Here is a 14,863-nt window from a genome sequence, read left to right as displayed (position 1 = left end):
TCAAAATTAAGTGCAAGATGAAGGGTTATTTTCTGTGGGAATGTTTAAAAAACAGATTCATGAGGGATATAAATTGTAACAGTCAGGAAGAGGAGATGGAGCTTTGAAGACTGAGAGGAGATGAAAATTTCCAAATAGACCCATGAGCAAGGCTCCACACAGAGGGAAGGCTCTGAGCCTTGGAGCTGGGGTGTCTGGTGACAGTGCAAGTCAGTTTCCATAACTGGGTGATCAATGCATAGGAGGTGCTAAGGTCAGGTTACACTACATAAAAATTTCTAAGTAAATATCTGAGATTTAGCAAACATTTTATAAAGGGAGATTAAATCCCAACTCAATTTATGATATAAGAAGGAAATTCCTCATTATCTTGACAAAAGTGTTATGAAGCCATGGATTGTGGCCTCCAAGATTTCAGGTCAAATGAACAGAGTTTCCCCAGATGTTGAAGAGGGGAATAGCAATTTTCAGGGATACCATGGGATGTATCCAAATGCCACACAGAATTTCTCATTTAAAGTGTAGAACACAGGACCTTTGGAAGAAAAGGCTGAGGGTGGATAGGAATTAATAATCAGAGATGATGAGGGGGACACCTTGAGGAGAATAATTTGCATACAAAATTATGATTATTGACTTAGTGACTGCAAAATATAGATTGTATAATTTCACTGCATTAGTAATGCCAATTATTGAATATTAATCATGTTGTTTTCCTGTTTCCTGGTAGTCATCTCTACCACATGGACCCAGGAAATACTACACAAGTTTCACTGTGTATCAGAACTGCAGCCCTTCATATTTGGAGTTTTCCTCTCCATGTGCCTGTGTTTGGGAACCTGCTCCTCATCCTGGCTGTCAGCTCAGACTCCCACCTGCACACACCCACATAATTCTTCCTCTCCGACCTGTCCTTTGCGGACATTGGCTTCACCTCCACCACCAGCCCAAAGAGGCTGCTGAACATCCAGGTGCCAAGCCAAGAAATAACCTATGCAGGATGCATCAGCCAAATGTATTTTTCATATTCTTTAGAGTTTTGTCCCCTGTCTCCTGAGTGTGATGGCCTGTGACTGGTATGTGACCATCTGCCACCCTCTGGACTACACGGTCATCATGAACTCTGGGGACTGCTGTAGTTGGTGTCCTGGATCATCAGTGCTCTTAATTCCTTTTTTAGAAAGCTTATTGGTGGTAAGACTGCCATTCTGTACAGATTTGGATATCCCCCATGTTATCTGTGAACTTAATTAAGTGGTCTGATTTGCCTGTTCTTACACTTTTATCTTTGACACAGTGATGGAAGTCACAGCTGTGCTCCTGGCTGGTGGTCCCCTCAATGGGATCCTTTACTCCTACTCTAAGATAGGTCCCTCCATACATGGAATCTCATCAGCTCAGGGCAATATCAAACATTTTCCACATGTGCATCTCACATCTCCATTATCTCCTTGTTTTATTGTAGAAGCCTAGGTGTGTACTCAGCTCTGCTGCTACCCCCAGCTCACACTCAAGTGCAGCAGCCTGTGATGTACACTGTGGCCACACCCTTGCTGAACCCCTCCATGTACAGTCTCAGGAATAAGGACATAAAGAGGGCTCTAAAAAGATTCCTGGGGATGACAGCTATAATGGGACCAATTGTCCTAGGAATGAAGAAGTGCCTGTCATGTCAGGGCTCAAAGCCTCAGAGCCAGAATTTGCTATTTTTTTATCAGATATTGGAAGTAGAACTTGTTCCTTCTATTTAATTCCTGAATTTTCATTTTTTTAGTTCAATTTATCCATTCAGTTTAAGTCACTCACCTTATAAAGCTTACTTCTGTGTCTGACATACAGGCAGTATTCCTTTTATTCACTTCATGGTTTCTCATAGTTTTGCCCAACCTTGATCCAAAATATTTGGAAATTCCCATTTATTTCATATGGTAGCATGGCTTTCTTTTCAAATGATACATATCATCACATTTTTTACTAAAAGTATAGTCGCAAATTCTATTATTTGTAAGGAAAAAACTACTTTTGACAAGCAAACTAAGTATATAGTTTGATAATAATGGAAAATCTGAGTCTACATTTTGTTTTGAGAGGGCATCTCTCATATTTATTGATCAAATGGTGGTTAACAACAATAAAATTCTGTATAGGGAACTCAATGCACAATCATTAATCAACCCCAAGCCTAACTCTCAACAGTCTCCAATCTTCTGAAGCATAATGAACAAGTTCTTACATGGTGAACAAGTTCTTACATGGTGAACAGTGCAAGGGCAGTCATATCACAGAAACTTTTGGTTTTGATCACGCGTCATTAGCTATAAACAATCAAGTCAGATATGATTATTCATTTGATTTTTATACTTTATTTATATGTGAATCCCACATTCCTCCCTTTTTTTAAATAAAATGCTGAAGTGTTAGGTAGATGCAAGATAAAGGTAGAAAACTTAATTTAGTGCTGTAAGAGGGCAAATGTCGATGATCAGATTTGTGCCTATAGACTAAGTATTAATCCAAGCTAGACAAGGGCAACAAAACATCCACGGATGCAGAAGATTTCTCTCAAAACAGGGGGGGTGAGGTTCTAAGCCTCACCTCTGTTGATCCCCAATTTCTCACCTGATGCCCCACCCGTTACTGTGCCTGTCTTAGGTTGTTCCTCCCTTGATGAATCTTACCCGTCTCTGACTAACCATTCGTCTTTCGTGATCATACAGGGAAATGTAAAGTTGGTAAGTGAGAGAGAAACAATATTCTTTGAAAAGGTTAGCTTTTTACTTCTTTGCAGATTTATGCCCTGTGGCTTCTATGCCCAGCATTTGTCCTGAAGTATCTTTGCCACTTAGAATAATTATGATACTCGGTAATTTTCTATATGAGGCACGAATTTTACTAAAGGGCTGTAATTAGGAAGGAAGAAGAAAAGCTATAGAAGTAGCAGACTGAGTCCACATTTTTTAAGTTTTGTGTACATCACTCTTTTACATACAACCACATTAACTGCTCTTCCTGATAATGTGGACTTTAACTGACAGTTTGTTTTATAGGTGGTCTTTGAGTTTTATTGTCATTAGGATCATATTCTCATGTTACATGCAATGCCTGCCAGAGTGATTGTCAAAATGATTAGCAAATGCATGTCTCCAAGTGGAATCTACATGGAAAAATGAACTTGAATAGACCTAATATGGACATTTGAGCAAGAAAGGTTAAGTATGATGAAGAAAAATGTAAATTATACTAAGGAAAATATTTCATTGTCATGCTGTACATCTGATACATTGAAGTATGGATTTTGGTGTCCATGTGCAAGGTTTTTATTTTTCCATTGAGATGAAGGATTGTTTGGCATGTTTATGCTTTTTTATTGAATTATCTTCCTGCTTATGCCAGGCATTAAAATCAGAACCACCTTTACATTTATGCAAGGGCAGCCCACTCTCCCCTTTCTCCAATTTAAAATTTCCAGTAATACATACAAATATGACTGCACTGCTCTACATGAAATATCTCCATTTTCTAGATTTTATCATAAACACAAAATGGCAAAATGGGCAATGATTAAATGACATCAACACCATGTATTTTACACCATATATATACACACACACACACACACACACACACACACAGATATATATATACATATATTCTCATGATCAAAGGATGACTCACTACAGACTTTAAATTCCTGTACATTCATGTAATTAAAGTTATAACTTTTGTGGAGAGGCATGGCACATCCTTCTAAACTCTCATTGCTTATCTGAAAGGAAACCTCAATGGATTCCATATTTTAATGATAGTTTTATTGTGATATATACAATACAATGCACAAATTTTAGTGTACAACTTGATGAATTTAACATATGTATACAGTTATGTCCACACTTTTTAATCACCCAGATCAAGATATCAAACACTCACACTGATTATCTTCCCCTTTCACCTATTTCACCCATCCTCCCACATCTTCTCCCCCATGGCAACCACCAGTCTGTTCTCTATGTCCATGAGTTTGTTTCTATTTTGTTTGTTCATTTGCTTTGTTTTTCATATACAACATATATGTGAAATTATATATTTGTCTTTATCTTAGCATAATACCCTCTAAGTCTGTCTATGTTATTGCAAAATATAAAATTGCATTATTTTTTATGGATGAGTAATATTCCATTTTATACAGTCCACATATTCTTTATCCATTCTTCTACAGATGGGCATGTGAGTTGCTCCCATATTTTAACTATTGTATATAATGCTTCAATAAACAGGCATTCATGTATCTTTTCAAATTAGTCAATTTTGTTTTTCTTAAATAAATTCCCAGAAGTGGAATTACTGGGTTATATAGAAGTCACATTTTAATACAGCTATCTAAAATAACAGAGTAATCACAAATGTCTCCAAATACCCAGAATGAGAAGCTTATTACAATTGCTCTCAGTTCTGCTTGCTCTCATTATTGAATCAGTTAGTGCCATATAACAAGGTATCCTGAAAGCACCTGTTTCAATATAATGCCTTCAAAATTGAATGAGATCACTTGGTGGGGAGTTGTTATGATTGCTTCTGGGTTACTCATGGGACTATCTATGTTCAGTCAAAATTGTCTACATTGTGTTTCTAAATCTCTTCCATGATGCTGTGTACATCTGTATTACACTTCTTTCTTCCACCAATATATCACATTTGTTTACTTCATTTATATATATGTAGGTTAATCTTCCTATATATTACCATATACATACATGACACTTCACTTTTCCCAGTTACAAGACATACTTCTCACCACTGTGTGGAGTGACCGAGCTACATGTACTCCAGATCTGACCTGAGTTATATACCACTAGAATTTTTAATTCTAATTTACTGGAGTATAATTATGTCCAATAAGCTTCACATGTTTAAAATGTACTATTGCCTGAGTTAAAGGAGTCATAGAGAAATTGAGTACATAATATATGGATACATTTGTATATAATAGAGAAGGTGCAGAATAAGTCTAACTACTTTTAATGTAATTGTTAAAGATATAATCTACCTGGGTATCAGTTTCCTAATTTCTGAAGGTAATGTGAGATGATGAACATTGTTTCAGGCGGATGTTGTAAGGAATGAATGAAATGCTAGGCATACTTTGTTGAGTGCAAGGAAAACATTCAATGAAAACATTCAAAGTAAGGAGTGGGTGTGTTTTTTATATATGCATGTATGCCTGTTTGCATAATTTTTCAAATAACCACACACACACACATACACACACACACACACATACATATATATACATATAATGTTAGGCAGGAAAATAGATATTAGCAGGGTGGAAAGAGAATAAGGCCAGGAAAGCCCAGAGTTGATCAGTTAAAGATCAAAATGCCAGAAGCAACTCGGCCTGGAATGTTTGAATATTCCCCAGATAAAGGAGAGTTCTTCAGCATAGCCCAGATCTTTATTGTGTTAATCATGCAGGCTCAGCTTATTTTTTAACTTTACCTATATGCTGTCTTTTTCTCCTTCAGCCCTAATCAAGTAGTTTGCAACCTAGGCAACTAATTTAGCATGTAGGCCCAGCCCTAAACAACATAGTAAAAGGCAGGAAGGATTTCATCTTAAAGATAAGTGCATTTTAACACCCAGGAAGTTAAGAAGTAAGCTTACTCTTTAGCAAGCAAACAATAACTCAGACCATCTTCAGGCTGGGCAGGTAGTCTTGTTAGATGTGCTCCCAGGTCAAGATGCCAGTTATCTCAGGGAGAAATCAGTGCAGTAAATTCCTTGTGTTAAGTTAATTCTAAATATTCAGAGACCAGTTAACAAGTCTGCACCACCAGCCCTTTGTCACATTCCTGAAAAATCCTTAAAAGGGGAAACTCTCAGCCTTTCAGTGTGTTCCTCTCTCTGAGGTTACCTGCACTTTATAAGTGTGTAACCTTTTAATCATAACCTTTTCCCAACCATTTAGCAGTGCCTCTTCTCTGGGGCAGCCCACACTCCCCTTTCTCCAAGTGCGCTCCTTTTTGCCTTAAATAAACTTCTCACTTAAATGCATTGTCTCTGTGCCTTTCCAGTGGTGTTTTGTTACTTCACTTTGTCATTCTAATCCTCTGGATTTCAGCTTAAACCTTCACTCTCTCTATCATCTCAAACAAGTAGGGAGGGGCTTCTGAGAGCTCAGACCTGGCCTTGCAAATTGCCATTGCCTAGGTGACTGGGAACAGCAACTCACAGTCATGATGCTCTTTAGTAACCTGTATGAAAGACTCCCTTCTTTACCCATAGGAAGTTTTCAGAACATGATCTCACTCCATCCAGTGCTCTGCGGCTCCCCCAAAGCCTGGGGTGTTGGGGACTCAGTTCCCATGCCATGCAGATCCAAGGGACACTGGATGCCAGATGACCCTTTCTTGAGGAGTTAGCAGGGGTTGTGCCCCATGCTGAGCAGCTGTTCAACTAACTTTCTTTATTATTCTATTCTGTCATTCATTAACACTCTCCTTTAATGAATTCCTTCCTCACATTGTACTCTGACTTCCAAAATGAACTCTGCATCTGAAATGAACTCTCCCAGATATATACATGTATGCATTACACAAACTCATCTATAGTTCCATCTATTTCATTGAAAGAAACCTTGAGAGAATTTTGGAGAGGATAAAAATAAAAGGAATGAACATCTGAATTAACATAAAATAGAATATAGAAATTTTGACCACAAAGATTTAAGTTGACTGAGTGACCTTAATTTTATAATGATTATTTTCCTATTTTAATGTCTCAGAAGCATTAAAATCAGAACCACCTTTACATTTATGCAATGAGAAATTCTTTGTGTCACCCATGGTACCAAATAGCTCCAAATTAACTGTAAGATTCTATTTAAATGGAATTTCAAACCATAATGTCTTGCCCCAGGTGCTAACTGAATGATTTGAGTGGTTTAAACTCAGTTACAGCAAACAATATTTTATAGAATAAGTGTATAATATTCCTATTACTGCTGAAACAAATTAGCACAGCAATGACTTAGATAACATTCTAGCTTATAAATCGGAAGTTCAGAAGCCTGAAATGGGTCTTAATGGCCTAAAATCAAGATGTATACAGGGCCTCTATCCTTCTGGAAGCCCCAGAGGAGAATGTGTTTGTGGATAAAATAAGAGTTACTGTGGCCAGGATTCTCACCTGGCCCTGGTTGACTAGCTCACTGCACACCTGTGGGCAATACATGGCTGTTGACTCAATAAAAAGAGCTCTGCCCAGTGCTCTGGGTTCAACACGGTGGCAGGGCTGCAAGGCTTCAGGAGAGCAGAGCAGAGGCTGGAGTGGTGGCAGTGCTGAGGAGAGAGGCCCAGAGGACAGCTGTGTGAGATGGCTGTGCACAGAAGCCCAGAGGATGGCTGTGCAGACAGAGGGGCCCAGAAGCAGAGACTGGCTTACTGCATACAGACTCGCTCTGAGTGAATGGAATTCTAGTGACCGACCTGTCACCTGGAAATAAAGTTGGATATAACCCTTTCACCCCAAAGAACATTTTGCTGTCAATTTTGGTCACACTGAATCCATAGCGAACTTGCCCAGGGCTGAAACCCTCTGGCAAGACAGCATTCCATCTCCTGCTCCAGTTTGCAGGAGCCACCAGCAGTCCTTGGCTCATGGACCTTCCTCTACTTTCAATGCCAGCCAGGACAGCATCTTCAATCATCCTCTCTCATGCACATTTAGAGCATCAGTGTAATTACGATAGTCCCACAGTGATAACCCAGACTAATCTCAATTAAGGGACTAGCAACTTTATCCCATCTCCTGTCTTAATTACCCTAGTAAGTTCACATATTCAAAATTTCTTGGGATTAGAACATAGACATCTTTTGGAAGCCCTAATTCTATTCATTGCACAGTGTTTTCCAAATATAAATTACTTGCTGTCACTCAAGTGCCATTGCATTTTAAAATAACTCAACACAGAATTTATCACCAACTATGAAAGAGTGAAAAACTTTCATTTCAAAATTACCTTCATGGAAGATCCTTGCTGAACAATACCTAAATCTACCTGCACCTGGCTGTAATGCAGGACACAACCTTACTCTCAAATTATGACCCACAAACCAGGATCTGCAGCATCTATACCACCTGGAGCTTGTTAGAAATGCAGAGCCCTGGGGTTATATAATGCTATTGATTATGAGTCTAGATATTGTTATTCAGAATAGCCTAGCTTAATATATTATAGCGATTGTCAAATATAATTTTATAGAAGTAAATTATGAGATAGTACCATTATGAGCTACATTCTCCTTTGTCGGAATGGTTCTCAGAGTTGTTTAATGTCCTGCTCAAAGATATAAACCAAAGGATAGAGTCTTGATTGTAATTTGTCAGAATGATCCCAGTTCCCAAACTCTGCCCCTGACGGCCTAAAGAATCAGATCTTGCATTTCAACTATAAACCCTTCTGATTTGTAGGAAGTGGTGGCCTAGAACAGGTTTTCTCATTCAATCACTGTTGATATTTGGAGTGGGATTATCATATGTGTTGGGTGCTGTCCTCTGCACAGTAGCTGCTTACAGGCATCCCTTCAGACATGTACAAATATCCCCAGGGGGAAAAATCCACCCTGGTTGAGGAACCTTGTGGCAGAGTTTGGGAACTGGGATCATTCTGACCAATTACAATCAAGACTCTATCCTTTGGTTTATATCTTTGAGCAGGACGTTAAACAACTCTGAGAACCATTCCCACAAAGGAGAATGTAGCTCATAATGGTACTATCTCATAATTTACTTCTATAAAAATTATATTTGACAATCGCTATAATATATTAAGCTAGGCTATTCTGCATAACAATATCTAGACTCATAATCGATAGCATTATATAATAAGGGACTAAATGACAGCTCTTAACTTCTAAGTATGAAATTCCTTATAATCTTGGAAATGCTATCATGAGGAAAAAAGTATAGTCCCTCTTCTTAAAAGGGGGATAGTAATTTTCAGAGTTATCAGGATCACATCCCCCCACAAATCAAATCATTGAAGACCCAATGGAAATTATCACAACAAATCCTCAATATTAGACTTTTAAGGAAATCTAACTCAGGATTGGTCTGGTGTGCTGGCAGGTTTAAAGCTCTGGAAGCAGGAGAGTTAATGGATAAGGAGTAATTAAAACTGAATTCACCTGGCATGTAATATGCTCTCCTAGGAACAGAGAATCAGCAGGAAAATTTTCCATTCTGTCCAGACCAGTGTCCACAAGGGAACTCATGCATTAGAGGTTACAGTAACAAGAGGGAAGCATGCCTCATGGGCAGGCACAGGAGCTGTAAGTATCTCCTCTGCTGCAGATGCTCAGTGGGCTGTATGGGCCCTGGTTGGCCCTTTCAGAATCTTAACTCTGCTGGGAGACCAATGTGTGACCCCTTCCGATTGTCTTGTTTGGGGAGATAGTTTTGGCTCCCTCATCCACCATCCACGGGGTAATATTCATTTCCACAGGGGAACTTTCCTGTCACAGTTCCCATCCAGGTAGGTCCAAGAGTTCACCAGATGCTGCAGGACAGTACCAGGGAGGATGGCAAAAAGAACTGGTGCCTGAGGTCACCTGAGAACCAGACCCGCATAGCCCAGATGCCAGAGATCATTGTGGGTTTGCTGGCTTTACTAATAAATTAATGTATTCCTTCATGACGCTAAAAAGAAAAGTGGACCTTGACCTCAGAAATGCAAGTGTTCACACTGACAATTAAATGATATTAATGGAATCCCAATTAGAAGAAATGGAGATCTAAAATACTTCCAGTAAAAATGGAGTATAAATGCAAGTATCTTTTTGATTAGTAGGAGTAAAAAGTGCATTAGGTCTGGACAGATATATAGTGAGGTGAGGGCATTTCTTTTTATTTTAAGATGGGGCATATTAGACTATTTTCCATATAGATGGGAAAGATCCAGATCAAGCAACAGTTGCAAATAAATCTTTGCAATAGCAGTGCATGATACATATGTATCACCATATCTTCACTCCCTTTGGTTACTAACATGAGGAGTTGATTGAATAGGTGGAATGGGGAATGCTTTCCTTTGCAATATTTCAATGGCTGAATGCATTTGTGGGTTTGATACCCATTTTTGTTTCTCTTTTCAAAATTGTGCACATCCTTTGCTTTTGGATGGTGGTGTCAGCGTGCTTTCATTACTCTTTTTCATTGGATTCTTTCCAAGACTTGGAATTTTTTATACAACATATATGCTGTTCTGTTCTTCTGATTATGTATAGATGTGATGTGGAGAATGTATAATAGTGTGTACATTCTGTGTGATCAGGTATATCAATCAGTCAAACTATGTCCTCTCCATTAACTTTTTATTTTTATTTTCCTTACTGAAAGAATTCAGCAGTCACTTTCATATTCCTCACACACTAATCCTTGCTATACACAAAAATGGAACTGCAAGTTCTTCATTATTCATGGTAAAAAATTACCCTTTATTTATACATGATTCAACTTTTTTCACATCTCTGATATTCCTTATTTTACCTTTTGACATTTTTTTACTACATCTATCTCTAGAAGTTGCATCACCTTTGGCCATCATTTAAAAGGCATTTTTACCATTTGACTAAAGATCACTTTTGTATTCTATGAGCATATTGGAATCCATTTATCTTACATAAGATGAAATTTTAAGGTAGATACTGCTTCCTCCTTGCACCTTAAAAGCCTTTTTGTTGTATTCTGTTATTTCAAGTCTTTGGCAATTTAATCTTGAATTAATTATCCATGTTGGTATCATTTAATTATTAAGGCTTGTAAGTCTTTGTAGAAGTTTGTTGTAGATTTCCATTTACTTTTGGGATGTACAGTTCTTAAAAGCAGCATCAGTAACCTAATTTCATTCTCATTAATAATCTTTATTCTATAAATTCTTACTTTCCTTTAAAGCTTCTCTTTCTACATGATGCACATATACATACATAGTCCCACACTTTAATACAAGTGTTTTATAATCTATATATGGTCAGATCTAAGAGTTAATCATATGCACAATGTAAATAGTTTATAGTGTAGTTTTTTTCTACTTTCTGTCCTCTTTTTCTTCCTTCTCAGTGAGATCTTATGGGCTTTCCTCCCATGAACTAGTCATGTAATGGTCCTTTATTTCAGTGGCTGCAAAATATCTCCAGAGGGGCTGTGCACTCACACTGGCTTGTCTTGCATATTCATTCTCCAAAAATTGACTTTATATCACTGCTATGAAAATGTTCTGGGATAACTAAGTTAAACCTGTACTTTTAAACCAGAAGTTATTATTTTCCCTTGGGGACATTGGGCAATTACAATTAGATTTTTGCTGTGACTTTTGGACAGGTAAGTGGCAGCAAGAATGTTCTGTACATCCTGCAATGTAGAGGACATATCCCACCACAGAGAAGGATCTGGGCCAGGATGTTAGTAGTGCAGAGACTGAGGGTCCCTGAGGGTTTCTAAATATTTATTGTTAATAGTCACATAATGGCAAAGGAAAAAACAGATACCAGAGAAAACAGAAAGAGGAACATAGTAAATCACTTTTATGTGTGTGTGTGTCTTTACATATCTGTATTTTTATTAAGGTATCATTGACATACACTCTTATGAAGGTTTCACAAGAAAAACAATGTGGTTGTTACATTCTCCTTTATTATCAAGTCCACCCCCCATATCCCATTGCAGTCACTGTCCATCAGCATAGTAAGATGCTACAGAGCCCTATTTGTCTTCTCTGAGCTACACTGTCTTTCCTGTGACCCCACACACCATGTGTACTAATCATAATACCCCTAATTCCCCTTTTCCCTCCCTCCCCACCTGCTCTCCCACACCCCACCCCTTTGGAAACCGCTGGTCCCTTCTTGGAGTCTATGAATTGCTGCTGTTTTGTTCCTTCATTTTTGCTTTGTTGTTTTACTCCACAAATAAGTGAAATCATTTTGCACTTGTCTTTCTCTGCCTGACTTATTTCATGAGCATAATACCCTCTAGCTCAATCCATATTGTTACAAATGGTAGGATTTGTTTCTTTCTTATGGCTGAATAGTATTCCATTGTGTATATGTACCACATCTTCTTTATCAATCCATATACTAATGGACATTTAGGTTGCTCTCATATCTTGCCATTTGTAGATAGTGTTTCAAAGAACATAGGGGTGCATATATCTTTTTGAATCTGAGATGCTATTTTTTTTGGGTAAATTCCAAGGAATAGAATTATTGGGTCCAATGGTATTTCTATTGCTAGTTTTTTGAGGAGCCTCCATATTGCTTTTCACAATGGTTGAACTAGCTTACATTCCCACCAGCAGTGTAGGAGGATTCCCCTTCCTCCATATTCTCGCCAGCATTTGTTGTTCCTAGTCTTTCTTATGTTGGCCATCCTAACTGGGATGAGGTGATATCTCATTGTGGTTTTAATTTGCAATTCCCTGATAATTAGAAATGTGAAGCATCTTTTCATGTGCCTGTTGGACATCCGATTTTCTTTGAAGAACTGTCTCTTCATATACTCTGCCCATTTTTAATCAGGTTATTTGCTTTCTGGCTATTGAAGCATGTGAATTCTTTATACATTTTGGATGATAGCCCCTTGTCAGATATGTCGTTTACAAATATATTCTCCCATACTGTTCTGCTGATGGTGTACTTTGCTGCACAGAAGCTTTTTAGCTTGTTGTAGTCTCATTTGTTCATTTTTTATTTTATTTCCCTTGCCCTAAGAGATGTATTCTGGAAAAGTTGCTCATGTTTATATTCAATATATTTTTGCCTATGTTTTCTTCTAATAGTTTTATGGTTTCATGACTTACATTCAGGTTCTTCATCCATTTTGAGTTTACTTTTGTGTATGTGGTTAGACAATAATCCTGTTTGATTATCTTGCATATAGATGTCTAATTTTGCCAACACCAGTTGTTGAAGAGGCTGTCATTTCCCCATTGTATATCCATGGTTCCTTTATTATATATGAATTGACCATATATTCTTGGGTTTCTGTCTGGGCTTACTAGTCTGTTCCCTTGTTCTATGGATCTATTCTTGCACCAGTACCAAATTGTCTTGATTACTTTGGCTTTGTAGTAGAGCTTGAAGTCAGGGATCATAATCTCCCCTACTTTATTCTCTCTCCTCAGGATTGCTTTGGTTATTTGGTGTCTTTTGTGGTTCGATAGGAATTTTAGAACTATTTGCTTTAGTTCATTGAAGAATGCTGTTGGTATTTTGGTAGGGATTGCTTTGAATCTGTAGATTGTTTTAGGCAGGATGGCCATTTTGACAATGTTAATTCTTCCTATCCATGAGCAATGAATGTGTTTCCATTTATTGGTATCCTCTATAATTTCTCTCATGAGTGTCTTGTAGTTTTCAGAGTATAGGTCTTTCAATTTCTTGGTAGGGTTTACTCCTAGGTATTTTATTCTTTTTGATGCAATTGTGAATGGAATTGTTTTCCTGATTTCTTTTTTTGCTAGTTCATCATTAGTCTATAGGAATGCAACAGATTTCTGTGTATTAATTTTGCATCCCACAACTTTGCTGAATTCCGATATTAGATCTAGTAGTTTGGGAGTGGATTCTTCAGGGGTTTTTTTATGTACAATATGGTCATCTGCAAACAAGGACAGTTAACTTCTTCATTGCCAATATGGATGCCTTCTTTTTCTGTGTTTTCTGATTGCCATGGCTAGGACCTCCAGAATTGTGTTGAATTAAAGTGGGGAGAGTGGGCATCCTTGTCTTGTTCCCAATCTTAAAGGAAAAGCTTTCAGCTTCTCATTGTTAAGTATGATGGTGGTTGTGGGTTTGTCATATATGGCCTTTATTATGTTGACATACTTGCACTCTATACCCATTTTCTTGAGAGTTTTTATGAAGAATGAATGTTGAATTTTGTCAAATGCTTTTTCAGCATCTATGGAGATGATCATGTGTTTTTTGTCCTTTTTTTGTTGATGTACTGGATGATGTTGATGGAATTTTGAATGTTGTACCATCATTGCATCCCTGGAATAAATCTTACTTGATCATGATAGATGATCTTTTAGATGTATTTTTGAATTCAGTTTGCTAATATTTTTTGAGTATTTTTGCATCTATGTTCAACAGGGATACTGGTCTGTAATTGTCTTTTTTGTGGTGTCTTTGTCTGGTTTTCATATTAGAGTGATGCTGGCCTTGTAGAATGAGTTTGGGAGTATTCCCTCCTCTTCTACTTTTTGGAAAAATTTAAAGAGAATGGGTATTAGGTCTTCAATAAATGCTTGATAATTTTTAGCAGTGAAACCATCTGGTCCAAGAGTCTTGTTCTTAGGTTGTTTTGTGATTACCAATTCAGTTTTGTTGCTGATAATTGGTCTTTTCAGATTTTCTGTTTCTTCCTTGGACAGCCTTGCTACATTGTATTTTTCTATAAATTTATCATTTCTTCTAGGTTACACAGTTTGTTAGCATATAACTTTTCATAGTGTCCTCTCATAATTCTTTGTATTTCTTTGGTGTCTGTAGTGATTTTCCTTTCTTATGTCTGATTCTGTTTATCTGTATTGCAATATGCTTTCCTCTTAGTATGGCTGTGCTGCATCCCACAGATTTTGCAGTGTTGCATTATTGTTTTCAGTTGTCTCCATATATTGCTTGTTCTCTGTTTTTATTTGGTCATTTATCCATTGGTTATTTAGGAGCATGTTATTAAGCCTCCATGTGTTTGTGGGCTTTTTTGTTTTCTTTGTGTAATTTATTTCTAGTTTCATACCTTTGTGGTCTGAGAAGCTGGTTGGTACAATTTCAATCTTTTTTAATTTACTGAGGTTCTTTTTATG

General features: G+C 37.5%; 1 pseudogene; it reads left to right on the top strand.

The window, feature by feature from the left end:
- The first annotated feature begins 743 nt into the window (after window positions 1-743).
- LOC140843204 (olfactory receptor 1571-like) lies at window positions 744-1,751 on the top strand (annotated as a pseudogene).
- Window positions 1,752-14,863: the final 13,112 nt, after the last annotated feature.

Source organism: Manis javanica, chromosome 1 (genome assembly GCF_040802235.1).
Source record: "Manis javanica isolate MJ-LG chromosome 1, MJ_LKY, whole genome shotgun sequence".
Taxonomy (NCBI): Eukaryota; Metazoa; Chordata; class Mammalia; order Pholidota; family Manidae; genus Manis; species Manis javanica.
This window is presented reverse-complemented; position numbering and strand designations above follow the sequence as displayed.